The 18394-nt window shown below is 50.2% G+C and overlaps 1 long non-coding RNA gene across 1 annotated transcript in view; it reads left to right on the forward strand.

Annotated features, from left to right (window-relative positions):
• LOC126534373 (uncharacterized) overlaps positions 1-18394 on the forward strand; it is a 52185-nt gene that overhangs the window by 18355 nt on the left and 15436 nt on the right. The window contains exon 3 of the long non-coding RNA XR_007600341.2: positions 4922-5004. This is a non-coding gene — a long non-coding RNA (uncharacterized lncRNA). The remainder of the gene's footprint in view (positions 1-4921; positions 5005-18394) is intronic.

An 18394-nucleotide genomic window follows, 5' to 3' on the forward strand; every position in this document is an offset into this window, starting at 1 on the left:
TTCTAACTTTCCCGCATCGGGAATTTCCTCTCCAGTATCTGGTGCCTTTAACGCTACAGGCTCAATTTTATTCAGTTCGGGCGTGCTCTGAATATCAGCTTGCTGCGCCTCTGACCCTTTCTCATTGTTCGACAACGTCGGCCCCGCAACTACCGCCTTTGCAGCGAGCTCCCGAACCTTCGATCTGGTTAAGGCCTGAACGCTAGCCTCACCAAACAAAAGCCCCTTCTCGCGCAGGAGGTGATCGGACCTGTTCGAAAATAGGTACGGGTACTGGGGGGGCAGCATAGATGACACTGCCGCCTCCGTCTCAAGTGCTCCGAAAGGTCCTTCAATAAGCACTTTTGCTACAGGCAGACACACGCTATGAGCTTCCACGGCTTGCTTGATCCATGCGCACTCGCCCGTGAACATATCGGGTTCTACGTAAGAGGGGTGAACTACATCCATCGTAGCTGCGGAATCGCGAAGCACTCGGCACTCTTTCCCGTTCACGAGGAGGTCTCGCATGTAAGGCTCGAGAAGCTTCATGTTCTCGTCAGTGCTGCATAATGACAAAAACACGACTTTTGTTTTTGTCTCTGGACACTGCGCCGAAAAGTGACCCGGCTTCTGGCACGTATAACAAACGCGCGCTTGCCTCGTCTCGAACCGCTTTCTGCGTTCGGCTTCGGTTGCCGCCATCTCCTTACGTTCGGTCGGACACTGCGCCGAAAAGTGACCCGGCTTCTGGCACGTATAACACACGCGCGCTTGCCTCATCTGGAACCGTTTTCTGCGTTCGGCTTCGGCTGCCGCCGTCTCCTTAGGTTCGGTCGGACTGCTTTCACTCGCATCCGCACTACGTGTGTTCCCCTTTGCTCTCATGGGCGTGAACTTCGGCCTCTCAAACTTGGAGCCAAATTCACCCTTTTGACCGTCCTTAGCTCCGCGAGCCCGACGCGTCACAAACTCCTCGGCTAGCTCAGCGGCTCTAGCCACCGTACTAACGTCTGGCCTATCCAAGACCCAGTACCGCACGTTCTCAGGTAACCGACTATAAAACTGTTCCAGCCCGAAACACTGCAGAACTTTCTCGTGATCACCAAACGCTTTCTCTTCTTTGAGCCACTCCTGCATGTTTGACATAAGCCTGTAGGCAAACTCTGTATATGACTCACTTCTGCCTTTCTCATTTTCCCGAAACTTCCGACGGAACGCCTCCGCTGACTCGATTTCACTATGTCGAAATCCTCTGCCTCTTCTCTATTCAAGCGAGCGACTACGTCGGCCGCCTCGCCGGGTAGCAAAGTGAGCAGGCGCTGTGGCCACGTTTCCCGAGAGAACCCCTGCTTCTGGCACGTTCGCTCAAAGTTAACCAGGAACAAACCAATGTCCTCTCCAAGCTTAAACGGCCGCATCAGGTCAGTCATTTTGAACAATACTCGTTCTCCTGCACCGTGTGCCTGACTTCCATTACGAGCGCGTTCCATCTCTACCTCGAGACGCTTCATTTCCAAAGCGTGTTGACGGTCGCGCTCTTCTTTTTCTTTCTCTTTTTGTTCTTTTCGTTCGCGCTCATCTTTCTCTTTCTGTTCTTTAAGTTCGCGCTCCTGTCTTTTTGCCGTGTCCCTCTCCTCAATGGTCTCAAGGCATTCCGACAGCTCGTCATCCTCAGCTTCTAACTCAAGAATAGCCCTTAGCAGTTCTGGTTTTCTGAGTTTGTCTGAGACATCCAGACCCAACTCTCTTGCAAGCTCCAGCAATTTCGGTTTGCGCAACGACTTCAAATCCATGGCTGCTCTGAATGCTGCTTTCTCTACTGCCTACTATTGTCTTGCCGCAAACTAACCTGGCAGCAACGACAACCACAATTACCAGCTCTGTTTCTGACACTAACAAAAGCCTGGCAAAACTCAGAAGAAGAAAGTCCCGCACTCACCAAACCTCGCAGCCAAGAATTCAGCGCAGTCGTTCCGCTGCAGGCAACCAGTCATCACACAGGGCTCGTTGCACTGCTCCCGGATGGTCGTTGTGCTGCTCAGCATACAGTCAACCGCATATCTTCGCTGCTGGCCTCCGTTGTCGCGATCTCACCGCTACCAGCCAGTTGTTTGGAATCTCAGCGCTGACTCCCGTTGTTGCAATCGCACCGCTAGCACGAGTTGTTGCAAATGGGTCGCAAGCCCTAAGGGTAGCGTTGGCCTGGAGGCCTGGGGCACAACTGGAAGCATCCGAAGGTCCCGGCAAAGCATGAGTCGACTGGTAACAGAACAACTGGTTTATTCTAACATCGCAAAAGAGCGGCCGGTCAGGTCGACCGAAGTGGAGAGACGGGAGTGCACGTTACTCAACAGAAGAAATCGGAGCCTCTCTCTTGGCGTCCGGGGGCAGCTGCTCTTATACTCTCGGAGTTGAGGGCAAGAGGAAGGCCTCGTGACGAGACCACGTGATGCGCGGCAAGGACAGGCTGAGAGACACGTTGGGACGAGTGTAGTGACGCATCCGCCGGCCCGGCGCCAGTCAGACCTCCTCGCTTCACACTTCGGGAGCTCCTCTCCCTGGCTGCCGCGCTTTGACAAGCGTGGGCACACACACACACACGCACACACGAAGACGCGTGGCACTGAAACACGCCTGGACGCGCTTAGCGGGGAGGCTTTGCGGCAGCTCCGAACGGGCCAAAATGTCCGCCGCTTTGAACGAAGCCCCGGCGTCCGTTGCATGCGCGCCGGCTATACCGTGCGTCGTAGGCGAAACGTAACACTCTGTATTCTCAGTCTGGCTTCACTGTGCAATTTCAGGTCGAGCCGCCTTTGCAGATTAGGAACAAGAAAAAAAAAAATTTTTTTTCACATGGCACAACAAGAACTTAGACGAGTTTTTAAACAATCGTGACTTTAAGCGCCGGAATACACAAATTTGCCATGAAATGTAAACGATCAGATGCTTCTGTTCCAGCTTCCCACCCTCCTAAACGACTTCCTATTTTTAAGCAGATTAACATTCATTGCCTACTTCGGCAATTTTAAGTTTATCTATCTATCTATCTATCTATCTATCTATCTATCTATCTATCTATCTATCTATCTATCTATCTATCTATCTATCTATCTATCTATCTATCTATCTATCTATCTGTCTGTCTGTCTGTCTGTCTGTCTGTCTGTCTGTCTGTCTGTCTGTCTGTCTGTCTGTCTGTCTATCTATCTATCTATCTATCTATCTATCTATCTATCTATCTATCTATCTATCTATCTATCTATCTATCCATCTATCTATCTATCCATCTATCTATCCATCTATCTATCTATCTATCTATCTATCTATCTATCTATCTATCTATCTATCTATCTATCTATCTATCTATCTATCTATCTATCTATCTATCTATCTCGCCATTATCGCTAACAATGTGGTTCAAGTTGTCTTTCAGCTCGGGACACGAGGTGTGTGCTCTTGGTACGGATGCTGCCCTGGTCTTTCGAGCACCATCATTACAGCTTGGTCATGTCATTCTTGTCGTGCCGTGATAGTCATGCCTCCTCGCGCAGAATGTGACCCAACCTGTCTAGTAAATTGTTCCATTAGTTATGCCGTCGTGGTGGTGATATCGTTGTGGTCACAGCACTGTTCTCATTCAAACTTTGTGTTACTATGGTAGTCATGCCATCGACTTCACGCTATCGTCGTCGAACTGTCATTATGGACTACTTGTACTTTCGTAGTGAAGCCTTCGTTGTCGCTTTATTAGCATCACTCCAGTTTCGCCATCAGACTCTCGTCATCCCGTCCTCGTCATGCCATGGTCGTGATCACTCGCCATCATGCAAAGTCATCCTACTACCGTTGGCATGCCATCGTCATTATTGCGTTATTGTCATATATTTGCGTCAAGCATTGTCTCCTCTGTTGCAAAACCACCATTCGAATTCCGTCGTGGTCGTCTCATCCGTGTCATTCGAACTTAGTCAGCTGACTGCGATTAAGCTGTCGTCTTCACGCTATCGCCATACCACTGCCATCCCACGGTCCTCCTCAGCGCCTTCAGCGTACCATCTGCGTCATTCTTTCTTCGTCATTCTATTGTAATTATATAGTCGTCATTCAAACGAGATTAGGCCGCCGCTGCCATGCCATCCTCTCTGTCTCTTCGTCAAAAGTCGCTGTTCTGCGTCTGTTTTAATACTATAATCGTATTTCGAGCCTAGTCATCCGGCTGTCGTCGCATCTTGCCGAGATCGCCGTTACTCAACCCGGCATCGTTAATCTATTGTTGTCATTCCGTAGTCGTATAGCACATTCGCCATTCCATCGACCTCATTTGCGTCTTCATCGATCTATTTTCACTAGACTTTCTTTAATTCGTGAGTATGCCGCCGCGATAATGCCATCGTCGCCATTGCGTCCTGGTCAAACCATCTCTTTTATGCCTTCGTTGTCGCAACCTCGTCGTCCGGCTGTCGTGGTCATACCATCGTTTGAGCTTTGTGATCTGTCTGCCGTCCTCCGGCTGTAGTTAAACCATCGTAGTGTTTTCTGAAGTGTAATATAATCGTCTTTGTGATGTCGGCGTCATGCGATCTCTTTCGTTCCATCAACGTCATTCCTTGGTCGTTCTCTTGTCACTGCGTCGTCGTATACTGTCGTCACGTAGTCATACTCATTGGCGACCCTGGCAGACGAGTTCTTTAGAAAAGTGCGATGATTGCGGGGAGAGTGTATACCGCATACACCCGAAGCAAGAAATAAATTGTACTTGAAGAAATATGGTTTAAATCTACATTGCCTATATGCGAATGGAATCACTGTTGACAGTCACTGCGAGATAGCTTGTGGACAATTATTTTACCGAAGGTTGCTACCTGCTCTCACAAAAAAATGTTCATTTGTAGACAAATGCAATTTGCGCACGTTACTGTAATATCATTGTGTCTTTCAGGCACAGCTATAAGTATTATGCGAAAGTGTTAGAAGGACGAAGACAAGGGCCAGGGCCAGTAATGCGAGTCAGCACACAGCGAGGTAAGCTCCGTTTCTTTATGCTGAAACATTCATACATAAAGAGCATAAATATGCGAAGGATATTTGTATGCACAAATTTTCCAGCTGTTGAATTTTGAAGAACCATTACTTGCGCCTTTGTATTATTGGAAGACAAAAAGAAATGCTAGCGAGAAAGTCACAAATTGCCAGCTTTGACATATAAGTGGTAGTGTGAACGCTTCTTTCGCTATCAGCGAGATAGGCAATGGTTAACAATTTGCAGACCATTCAGAAGATGTTCTAATTGGAAAATCTATGTTAACGACATTTTGCTGGTAGCACCAATCTCGCTTAACTTTCTTCCTCAGCGAACCGCAATAGATGGTGTCCCACCTAAAATTAAGCAACCTGTTAAGAAACTGCTTCATTATACTAGTAGAGCACCTGCACATTTACTCATCAGTCCTCCTATGCCACCAATATAATATTGTCTGCTAATCGTGTAGGCAGTAAGAGAATAACACCTATTCCAATGAGATGGAAAGCAGACTTTACCTCAAACACTAGCCAACCACTTGAATGAACCTGGCCATATTGCTACGGAACAGTATTTGAGATGAAAAGAGGCGAGCAGTGTGCAGACGACGACGACGATTAGAGGCTAGCGCGGGCTGTTGCCTCGTGACCAAGTGCGGCGTATTTCCTTGTAAATATACTTGTAAATAGTTTTTCGTCTGTGTCGTCCTACGTAACATATCTGGTGGAGGTGGACGTTCCCTGTACGTCGTCAAGGACCTTCGCAGCGGATGGTACGTCGAGCCTTCCTTCATGGCTTCCGGCGACGACAGCTCGATTCCGCCGGCTCCGACAGCTGCTGCCACTTCGACGACCTATAACACACACCCCGCTCCCCGTGATACAGGCGTATTTTCTGGCCAAGATGGGGAAGACGTCGAGGACTGGATCAGCCTGTACGAACACGTCAGACACAATAGAGACTTTTAGCTCAGCGGGTTTACGTTTCGCTCCGCTCGCGGTCTCCACCGTTGCGCCAGCGGAGCGGCTCGCGAAAAAAAAGTTTTAGCCCGGCGGATCACTCACCCGCTCGAGCGGGGTAAAGAGCGGGGCGCTCTGCTGCCCCACCTAGTGGTCCGAATAGGAGTTACTGAGAAATGAACTTGAATTACGCTTGCTTTTATAATGCAAGAAATGTCGAATAAAGATATATTACATGCTCTCAGTACATTATTTGTTAATAATGTACTGAGTACTAATGTACGGGTCAGCGCCGCAGTCGCCGTCGTCGATGCAGAACTGCGGCGTTCATGTTCGCGGCTGCCATCTTGCATTTCCCATACACGCCCGCGCGCGCTTACGCACGCTCGCGCGCTGCGTATACCCTCCGCTGGGGAGTGCTTTCCAGCGGGCGTAAACGCTGCTCCGTAAAACCGCTGGCCGCCTCAGCGTGGTGCGCATGCGCAGTCGCGTCTCCGCTCGCCCGCTCCGCTCCGCTGGACGTAAACCCGCTGGGCTAAAACTCTCTAATAGCCGGTGGCACCCTACTATCATGCTCGCCAACGTAGTCTTTTACCTCGGTGGCACACCTCGAGTTTGGTTTCGGACGCACGAAGATGAGCCCCCCGTTGGGATTCGCTTAAAGCGAAGCTGAAGAGTCTGTCGAATTCAATAAGACGCTCATATACGGATGCGGGAACTTTATAAACCATGCAGATAAAATTTCGGGGGGGGGGATTTTTTGCTTAAGAGCGACGTAATCGTCGGGTTAAATTGCGCTGTAGCTCCGCCCCCCGTCGAGCCCCACGCGCTGCGGCTGACGCTGACGATGCGAGCGGAGACCGGAAACCGCTGCATAGAGACGTCAGCACTGGTGTTCCGTTCCTTCGCAGTCTCCGCGACCATGCCTGACCGTGCTTATTTCTGCGTTCGTGCCGTCCTAATCTGCTTCGCTCGACCCTACATTCCTTTGTTTGTGTGTATATAGAGTGGTAGTTGACGAGCGCAGCATCAATTGAACTTGTAGGCCGATCATGCCGGCATACTGTGCAACTTACGGTTGCACGAACACCAGCGGCCGTGACGATGTTCCGATGTTCCATTAGTTCCCGCAAGACAAGAAGCTTTTAGCTAAGTGGGTGGCTGCTGTGAAGCGGAAAACTTCAAGGGCTCAAGAAAAACAGTGCTGTGCTATAACCACTTCCGTGACGACGATTACTACCAGAGTTTATCAATAATGCGTGCTCTGGGTTCTCCTTCGTATTAGCACGCTGAACGGAAGGTGCATGTTTATGTCCCACCATTGACCCAGGTTTCATCGCCAAGCGCCACGAACTTTCGATTCGCACGTGTGTTGCGAAACAGCCTGCATGCGGCTCCTATAACACAGTGCAAGTGTAAAGCTTGCATGCGTTGGAAAGCCCGCTCACGCCAGGACGATGCGCTCCCCCTTCTCGCACATAGAGAAACCGACCATCTCAGATAGCCGACGGAATTCGCCGTTTACAAGTAGCGTGTTTATGGCGTGCTGATGAAGGTTCTATACAACAGCCGGTAAACTTTTACCGCGTTTAAACTGTCTGTGTAGATTGCCGACAGCTTTGGGGCAACGCCCAAATGCAGAAGATCGCATCACCGCTTACGTTCTACGAGGAGGCATGCAGGAACATAACACTGCAGTTGTTTGCTCAGAAACGTACTCACTGGAACGCTGAGTGCAGCTTTGCAAAAAAACATACTCGCCAAAGAACATTTCCAACACAAGGAGATGCTAGCACTTCGCCTTCGTTCGCGTGGAAAGCATTGCTTGGACCAGCATTTTTTGCTTCTTGGTGAGGCCGGCTCTTCGCAATCGGCTCGTACATGTAGGAAGTAAAGTATAAACCCTATGCAAGCGATCTTGCACGCGACAGCGACATGCGAGGCGATGGCTGTCGCGTTCACTCGTCGTCTTCAAGCCGAACTCCACAAGGGCGACGGCTTTGAGCAACGACTTCCCGGTATGAGGGCAGCAATATACGCGCCGAAACTCGCGTGACGCGTGCTTTATCAATTTAGGCTAATGTATTTTACTGTAAAAAGGAGCATAACATACTTGTAAAGGTCTTGCACTAGGTTCTTATTGTTTCACGTGTAAAATTCAATAGTTCGCTCGTTCCGTGCGACAAACAGTAGTATTTGAGTTATGCACATGCAGTTCCGGCTTCGCATTATTGGCCAGTCGCTCATAGCACTTCCGGGCGACGAGCGACGAGTTCTAGATTTCTAGACACGAGCGATTGAGCGACAACACCAAGTGATCTGTTCAAGCGATGGCCTGTTTTGTCACTTGAAGCCGTCGCCCTTCGCCGTCGCACGCAAAATCGCGCTCGTGGGGTTTGGACTTAACGCCGAACTCCTCAGAGAAACGCAAGCTCTCGAAATTTTCCATGACCGTCTCAGGAAAATAGCACCAAACTACCCTGCACCATGCTTCGTGTGTAGCGACAGCAGTCGGTTCGGGCGAACACCATTGTTGACGTCACAAAGCGCCCGCCCAATCACTGGCGGAAACGAGGCGCGCGAGCTGCCCTGAGTCTGCTGCTGCAATTTTCGTCGAAATAATAACTGTTCCTGCTTTTTTTCGCTCAATTTCGATGCGATATTCGAATTCAGAGGGTTGAAAACCTGGACGTACTGCTCTTCACTTATTTTTTCAGGAAGCTTCCGTTTAAGCAAAAGCTCCAAGATTTGTACAGCAACCCCTACGGTCACCAACTTGCCGCGCAGAAGGCGCTTTCCGGCCATGTGCAGACGTCAACACAGCCCTACATCACGTACATTCAGGTCGTCTTGGCTCTGTGCCGCAATGTTGACGCACACATGACTGAGTCAGACAAGGTTTCCCACATCCTCAAAGGCATTGCTGATGACGCCTTCAACTTGCTCATTTTCAACAATGTGGCGACGGTGGATGCACTTATAGAAGAGTGCCGCCGCTAGGAACTCGCTAAAAGCCGACGTATCGACCAGCAGTTTGCCTGTCTGCCCATCACCCAAGTGACATCTTCCTGTGCCGACGCTCGTCGGCCCAACAACACTGGCAACGTCACCAGGATCGCCCGGCGTGAGATCGAGGCCGAGTATCAAGCTGCCTTCGAATCCGGCACCTCAAACGCACCTGCAGTCACGGTTTCCCTGATCCAGGCAGTTGTTCGCGAGGAGTTCGCAAACTTGGGTGTTCACACCATCTGCTCGGCCCATCGCCCTGATACCCACCTTGCTTCTTCGATTCCACCCCCTCGCGCATCTTCTTACCCACCACGTTTCCACAACCCATGTGAATGGCGCACTGCTGACGACAAGCCTATTTATTTTCACTGCCATCGAATCGGGCACAGTTCGCGGCACTGTCGCAGTCGCTGGAGTTCCCCGACCCGGTCTAATTATACTGCCTGTTCTCGCCCCCCAGGTGGCCTTTCTTGTCCCTATGCCGCACACTCCAATAATGCCGCCACTAATTCTCCTGCGCCCAACCGCCCCTATTCTCGTTCGCCTTCGCCCCAACGACGACAATCTCGCTCTCCCCAGCCCCCGTCGCCCCTATTCGCCGACTCTCTTCGCACACCGTTCCAAGCCAGAAAACTAGACGATGCAGCGCCTCGAGGTGAAGCTGCATTGCTTCCTACGCCGCCAAATCCTCTACTGACGTTGCCCACTCATCTGAACCTTCTTGACGTGCAAGTCTACGGTGTTTCTGTGTCTGCTCTTATAAACACTGGGGTGCATTTGTCGGTAATGAGCGCTGGCCTTCGTAACCAGCTGAAGAAAATAATCACGGCCGCCACCGCGCCTGTTGTCCATTTCGCCGATGGCAGAACAGCCCCCGTAATTTGTATGTGTGCCGCCCGCGTCCCCTTCGCCGATCGCTCCACCATCGTGTTATTCACAGTCATCGCCCACTGTCCCCACGACATCATCTTCGGCTTAGAGTTCCTCTCCGCACATTCTGCTCTCATCGATTGTTCCGCCAGTACTCTCCGCCTTGATCTGCCTGTTCTGGATCCCGCTGAACAACACCCTACTCCCCTCAGTTCCGTCGACTTCGTTCGCTTGCCACCTTCGGCACTGACTTACCTTGACTTCGTGTCATCCCCACCAGTCCCCGATGGTCACTACATCGCGGCCCCTATACAAAACGTCTTCCTTACACACGGGATCACCGTACCTCACAAAGTTTTATCTATTACAGCGAATTGCGTCTGCCTGTCAGTGGTCAATTTTCGTTTGACGACACAAGTGCTGCCACGCGGGATGTCTCTGGTCCAGCTTTGCTCATTCGAGGATCACTCAGTAGCAACTATTGCAGTAGACGACAATTCAGCCGGTCTTCCTCTACCATCGCAGTCGGCAACTTGTGCCACCGCCGACTTACAGAAAATGATTGCGCCCGACATACCGTCCGAGCACGCTTGTGAGCTCTACCTGGTTCTGTTTTCCTACTACTATATTTTTGACTTTAACGATCGTCCTTTGGCCCAAACTACAGCTGTTAAACATCGCATTGATACCGGTGATGCCCCTCCTATTCTTTGCCGCTCATATCGAGCGTAACCGGCTGAGCGTTAAGTTATTCACGCCGAAGTTCTCATAATGCTTGCCAAGAACATTATTGAACCGTCATGTAGTCCATGGGTGTCACCTGTTGTACTGGTAAAAAAGAAGGATGGCTCATGTCACTTTTGCGTGGATTATCGGCACCTTAACAGGGGAAACAAAAAGGACGTGTATTCCCTCCTTCGTATGACGCCCTTGACTGCCTCCACGGTGCTATTTCTCCTCTATTGACCTTCGCTTCGGCTACTGGCAGATTGATGTGGACAATCTCGACCGCGAGAAGACTGCTTTTGTAAGAACCGATGGTCTTTATCAATTCAAAGTGATGCCGTTCGGTCTATGTAACGTTCCTGCCATTTTTGAACGTATGATGGACTCCCTTCTTCACGGTTTCGAATGGTCCACGTGCCTGTGCTACTTGGACGGCGTTATAGTATTCTCCGGAACATTCGCTACGCATCTCTAGCGCCTCTCAGCGGTCCTGGACCTTTTTCGTCAAGCCGGTCTGCAACTCAACGCATCCAAGTGCCAGTTTGGCCATCGCCAGATTACCGTCTTTGGACATCTCGTTGACGCGAACGGAGTGCAACCGGACCCAGGCAAGATCCATGCTGTTACGCACTTCCTTGTTCCGAAGTGTGTCAAGGATGTGCGCTGCTTCATTGGCCTTTGTTCGTACTTTCGCCGTTGCGTGAAAAATTTTGCGGCCATAGCACGACCACTAACCGAGCTACTGAAAAAAGACGCTCCTTTCCAGTGGGTCGATAACGAGGCGTCTGCATTCTTGCATCTAATGGACCTTCTCCCAACGCCTCCCGTTCTGGCCCATTTCGATCCTTCTGCGCCAGAAGAATCGTGACCGAAGAGGCCGAAGATGCCAACAGTCACGGAATTGCCGCAGTACTTGCACAACGCCAGCACGGCCACGGCCGTGTTATAGCTTACGCCAGCAGGCTCCTCTAACCCGCAGAGCGCAACTCTTCCATCACTGAGCGTGACTGTCTGGCCCTAGTTTGGGCAGTTGCGAAATTCCGCCCATATTTATATGGCCGACCCTTTTCCTTTGTCACAGCCCATCACGCGTTTTGCTGGTTATGCTCACTGAAAGCTCCTACAGGAAGACTTGGTCGCTGGACCTTACGCCTCCAGAATATTCGTACTCTGTGATCTACAAATCTGGCCAACTACACAAGGGCGCTGACTGCCTGTCTCGCTTCCCGGTGGACGAACCTGAAGACGCCGACCGTATTACCACCAACGGCATTTCCTCTGTGTCTACCTTCGCTAACATCGCCGATGAGCAGTATCGAAACCTACCGCTGCGAGCACTCATCGAGCATCTGTGCTCTACCCCTACCGACGCATCCTTTCGCCGATATATCCTCCAGGGTGGCATTCTCCACCGAAGGAACTTCCTCCCTGATGGATCTGATCTTCTTCTTGTCGTGCCAAAACACATAAGACAGACTATGCTCTTTGAGACGCATGACGCACCCACTTCAGGACATTTTGGGGTAACCCGCACGTACGACCGCGTCCACCACCGCTTCTATTGGCCTGGTCTCGCTCGCTCCGTCCGACGCTATGTTACTGCCTGTGATCCCTGGCAGCGTCGGAAAACACCTCAGGTGCTACCTGGCGGTCATCTCCAGCCGATCGCCGTCCCTGTGGAACCGTTCTTTCGTGTTGCATTAGACCTCTTTGGTCCGTTTACCCCGTCATCCTCTGGGAACAAATGGGTAGCCGTCGCAACTGATTACGCCAACCGATACGCTATCACGTGGGCTCTCCATACCAGTTGAGCCACTGAAGTTGCGGACTTTCTCTTGCGTGATATTACCTTGCTTCATGGCGCCCCGCAACAGCTGCTTACTGACCGTGGTCGTAACTTCCTCTCGAAAGTTATCGCCGACATCATGCGCTGCTGCTCCATTCAATACAAGCTGAATACTTCATACCATCCTCAAACCAATGGCCTGACAGAGCGGTTAAACTGTACTCTTGCCCATATGCTGTCCAAGTACGTTTCCAAAGACCGCCACTGCTGGGACATTGCCCTTCCTTACGTCACATTTGCGTATAATTCTTCGCGGCACGACACCGCCAGATTTTCTCCATTTTATTTACTCTACAGTCGCGAATCAACCTTGCGCCTTGACACGGCACTTCCTCCTGCTGCGATCTCAACAAGCGAGTATGTGCACGACGCAATCGCCCTCGCAGACCACGCATGCCAGCTTGCCCGTACTCGACTGACGGCCTCGCAAACCACACAGAAGCGTGAGTACAACGCCCGCCACCGTGACGTACAGTTTTAGCCTGGTGCGCTTGTGCTCCTGTGGTCGCCCTCTCGACACGTCGGACTTTCAGAGAAGCTCCTTTCGCTATACACAGGACCCTACCGCGTGCTGCGCCAGGTGACGCCTGTGACGTACGAAATTGCTCCTGTGAGTTTAACCTCGTCCTCTACTCTGGCATCTAGTGATGTCGTGCACGTCAGTAGGCTCAAGGCCTACTACACTGCTTCCGAGCCCGGCCTTATTCGCTACGGTACGGCGCTTTTGCCGTTGGGGGTAGTGCTACGGAAGAGTATTTGCGATGAGGAAGAGGCGAGCAGTGTGAAGACGACGACGACGAGTAGAGGCTAGCGCGGGCTGTTGCCTCTTGACCAAGGGCGGCGTGTTTCCTTGTAAATATACTTGTACATAGCTTTTCGACTCCGTCTTCCTAGGTAACCATATATTCGACAAAGGAAGGATTTGTGCACTGGAAACAAATTTCCGTTCACCTCGCTAGAGGAACAATACGGAATCATACATCATGCACAAGTGTAAATGCCTACACCCGACGGGAGTTACATTGGTACGTTGCAACGTAGAATCGCTCAGAGCTGTAACTTAAACCTGGAATTCTTGTATCATCAACCAAGGCACAAAAAACATACCGCCACCAGCTAACCTTATTTCTGTACCTAATCTGTTACTCCATTTGCAAATTTTCCTTGCCTCTCCCCTACCACTCAAATTATTATACTCTTCCGCGTTATTACGCATATTCATACTGTACGGTTGCATCTACGATATACACCTGCCCCATCTCGCGTTTACTCATGCCACCTTCCCATTTGTTATTGCGACCTCTCGCTCCTCCAACACCCTCCTGTGCCGTTTTTAATTTCTTGTTTTTTTACCCTCTTGGTGTTCTTTTCTATCTCCAACCTTCCCACTCTCCCACTCTCCTCCCCTCGTCTTAGAAACTACACTTAGAGACGTCAGGTGACAGCGCTCATTTTCTTTGTTGCAGTCTCTCCCTTTACAGCCAGCCTCCAACGACGCAACTGCACGTAATGTCACTCTAATAATCTGTTAAAACTAACATGCCGACGATGACGAGGCTACCTTTGACGCAGGTAGGTCCTCCTTTGAAGGTAGGTCCTTCATAGGAGGACCTAATGATGGTAGGTCTTTTATTATCAAGGTAGAAAAAAACAATCTCAACACAGACAGCACCACGGAAACGACCGAGTCTATGAGCGACGTAATACAAACCTTTCAAGCCGCTCGCCCAAACGCACACATCACCGTAACAACTGTTGCTCCCCACATACAAAAGAAATAACACCCACTAATCGACCAGACACACTCATCAACCACAATTAGAAGACCAGCAAACTCAACTTGTTATTGTTCCTCTTAAATTATTTCAACGATAACGCAGACATAATGCACCACGGAGAAACACACGAAGCACCGCACGAACACCATCATGGGAACGCTTCCACCTAAACCGCGGAGGAATACAGCTAGTAAAGAAAACTCCCATTAAATTTACCTCAGAGACCACCCCCACTGACTCTGCCAACCGTGCCACCCCGAACAACAGAACTGTGACAGCCACCTCGGAACACTCGCAACACAGACAGAGGAATGTGTGATAGCGGAAGCCACGGAACACACACTACTCTTAAAACAATATCCACGGCAGTGTAAAAACTGTTTGATCATGTGACAATATTCGGGAGGGGTAAGACAAAATCTTGAAAGCTTTTCACATTGTAAATAAGGAAGAAAATTGTATGACTGATACGTACTTGTGTTTAACCAACAAAGAACGTGCTTGCCTATCAGGTAGGTAAAAGGTAATTAGAAAAGCTGACAATGATGCACGGGTCTTTAGAGGAGTACAAGCTGCGCAAGCGTCCGTTGTTTTCATGCGGCAATGTATTGAGGTCTTATCAATGCACATGTCTTGGGTCGAGTTGAAGATGCGCATACGTCGGAGGTTATGTGCGGCAATGTGACAGTGGCAGTGACAAGAACTTTATTGGAGTGCCCTGAGCAACTTGATTAAGGGGAGCCGAACGCTCCTCAATCAAGTTGGTGGCTCCGCCCATGACGGGACAGGGAGGTGGTGAATCTGCGACGTTGCGGGCCCCCTGAACGGCCTGTACTTCATGCACGCATTCCGACCTCTTCAGCAAGGCGCCACACTTGGTCTTGTATTGAAGGTCGGAGCCCGCGTTGTACGGGCACAGCCAGAGCAGGGGGTCGAAGGAGCAGCATGCGTGACCGCATTTGGAGCGCGACTGCGGAAAGTTCTGTCCTATCCAACTAAGCGCTCTGGGGGTGAGGTAGCACCTCGTCTGCAAGAGTCTGAAAGTAACGGCCGGAGCCCTGTTTAGATTCTGGCTGGGGGGACGGAATTTCCTCCTGCTGTGTCTGCAATGCGGTTTAATTTCGTGATAGGTCGTACGATGATCTTTTAAGGGGCAATCCTGTGACACAGACCGACCATTAGCTCGGGCGCGATTCGCGAATTCACGAGCCAGACAGTTGGCCCGATTGTTAGAGTTGCAACCCGCTTGGTTATCTATATCGTTCACGTGGGCCGGGAGCCACGCTATGCTATGACCTCCAGTTTCTTCACCTGCAGTAATACGAAAGGACCTGTTGATCATGCCCGCGGCGTGTTTTGAAACCAGAGCGGACGAGAAAGCCCTGACCGCCGTGCGCGAGTCGGAGAAAATGGTCGTCGGGCCTTTTGCACCTTGAAGAGTCAAGGCTTTCGTGGTTTCCTCCGCCTCAGCCGCGTGTATATTGTAGGTTGACGCGGCGAAGATAAGTGCTCCGCGCGCGTCAGCGACCAAGATTGCAAACCTGTCTTCACTGCCATATATCGCGGCGTCGACGAAGAACGTATCTGCCCCGTAAGGATCGATTCGTCGAAGGATGTTTACAGCCCACGCTTTTCTGCGACTTTCGTTATATATCGGGCGGATGTTCCTCGGTACGGACTCTACCTTTATACCTTCTTGGGCTAATTTAGACAGAGGGTTTCTGTCCAACCGTGCCTTCATTGAGATTATACCATCATAATCAAGAATCTTAATGTCCGGCTTAATTGAGGAAAGCCTGTAGATATGTGCATTAAGTTGTGCTTCGATTAATTCGGCTGTGATGTTGTGGCTTCCGAGTTCACGTAGTTGTACCGTGCTAGCGGACTGTGGAATACCGAGTATTCTTTTGACGCCGGACCTGATGAGCGTGTCGAGTTTGTCCTTTTCAATTTTCCCCATTTGAGGTACGGTGCCGTGGAAGTAATATGACTGGTAAAAAAGCTTGGAAGACCCTGAGTAGGTTGTCCTCCTTGAGTCCTCCCCTTTTGCTTGTGATTATAGTGGTGATTCTTAGTATATTTTTCGCCTTTGCACCTAGCTTGTTCAGAGCTTGTGCATTACAGCCTTTGGTGTTGATTAAATGCCTTAAAATTTTGGTGAAGTTCACCCTCGCAATGGGGTGCCCTTCTCGTGTCGTAAATTCGACGGGCAGCGTTTCAAGAGGATCGAGGTTCCTAACGCCCTGCCACGACTGTCTGTGCAGGAGGAGTTCGGATTTGATCGGTGAAAGCTTGAGACCCATGCATGTAAGCAATTCTTTCGTTACGTCTATGGCCAACCAGAGAGATTGCTCTAGATTGGCCAGAGATCCTCCCGGGGACCGGACTGCGATATCGCCTGTATAGCTTGCGTAGCTTATTTTTGGGCGTTCGGCCCGCCTTTGGCAGAAGTTATCCCTGGCGATATTGAATAGTAGCGGGGATACGACCAAGCCCTGAGGGTTTCCCCAGTTGCACATCTCGTAAGGACTTCCCAAGATCGTGCCCAGTCGACGGAACGATTTCTATTCCAATTGAAACGAGAGAGCGTAATTAAAGAATTTCCGCCCTAGGTTGAGAGAGCAAATTTCGTTCTGGATGTGTTCATGATCAACGCTAGGGTGAGGTCGAGTGCAATGATTCCTTGGACGTCCCGCGTCTCGTTCTCGAATATGGATCTTTTCAGGGGGAGCGTTGCGTCCTGTCTGGAGAGTCCCTTTCTAAAACTTCTTAGATTATGGCTAAATAGTTCGTGGTTTTCTATGTGTTCGACGATTCGAATGTGTACTGCATGTTCTGCCACATTGCAAATGCATCATGTTAGACAGATGGAATGCACTATATTTGTGTGTTTAGGTTTCCCCGGTTTGGGGATGAGCACCACCTTGGCTATGTGCCTATTCGATGGGACCTGCCCTGAGCTCCACTCCTCGTTTATCTCTGCCGTTAGGATTTCGATGGCCTGGTCGTCCAGTTTCCGGAGGACTTTTTGGTGACCACGCCTGGTCCAAGGCAGATATTCCATTTAAGTTGAAGAGTACATGTCTAATTTCCCAAATTGTGAAAGGTTCTTCTAATTCTGGCCTGTCTAGCTCCGTCTAAGCCGCTCTCGCATGTATGCCTTGCGAGCTTCCTTCCTTGATGGGCAGGTAAGTTGTTGCCAGGTCGTTGACAATTACATCATTTGTGAGGCCCGAGCTGACCTGCTTAGATATGAGTCTATCGATGGCGAGATTTAACGCACTCTTGGACTGTTTGTCGTTGAGGAGTCCATTAAGCAGATTCTACTTACTACCTCTTCTCATGCGACCGTCCGTTTTGTTGCATGCTTTCTAGAATACCACTCTATTTTCTTGTTGACTAACGTTGGTTTTACTCGTTGTCGGCAATTTATTTTTCTGTGTTTTCCACCTCTGCGCAAGAGCGAGTTTAGCCTTGCGGCGATGCGCTAACCAAGAGTTCATTTTGGGGACATCAATTGGTGTGACGATTCCTTTGGTCGCGTTCTTGACGGCCTGTTTAAGATTGGCATTTAGAACTTTCAAGGATTCGCTTGAGGGGCCGTTCCAGCTCGAATTTTCAGGAAAAGATCCCAATTGGCGTATTCGTATTTGACCGGAGGTTTGGGTTTGACTTGCACCGTGATTTAGAGAACATAGTGGTCACTCTCCAAGTCCTCCTGAAAATTATCCCACGTGCCCTAGATATTTCGGAGGAATTCGATGTATGGCGCTGTGCCTCGATTGACCGATTACCCCTTCTGGTGGGAAACCTAGGATCCGTAACAAGCGTGAGGTTGGAATCGGCTGCACATCCGGCTAAGTTTGTACCCTTCTTGCTGTTAAAGACGTATCCCCATTCTGTCTTCGGAGCGTTGAAGTCCGTATCAGTTCATAGGGGCGCGTTTATGGCTGTCCTGATTGCGGAATGAAATAGGGAATTAAAATCTATGCTCCTATCCTAAGCGAGCTGTAGACGTTAAGCATCAAGACATTCGCGTTGCTGGATCTATTGGGTACGAGCTCGATCAGTTGCGCTTCTAGTCCGCTCCGATATCTTGGACCGGTGTGCTACACAAAGGCGACGCTCTGTTTTACTAAGGCGGCGATGCCTCTCCCCGTTTCGCTTTTGTACTTTAATGCACGATACTCCTATACAGTGATCT

This window comes from Dermacentor andersoni, chromosome 7, assembly GCF_023375885.2.
Source record: "Dermacentor andersoni chromosome 7, qqDerAnde1_hic_scaffold, whole genome shotgun sequence".
NCBI lineage: Eukaryota > Metazoa > Arthropoda > Arachnida > Ixodida > Ixodidae > Dermacentor > Dermacentor andersoni.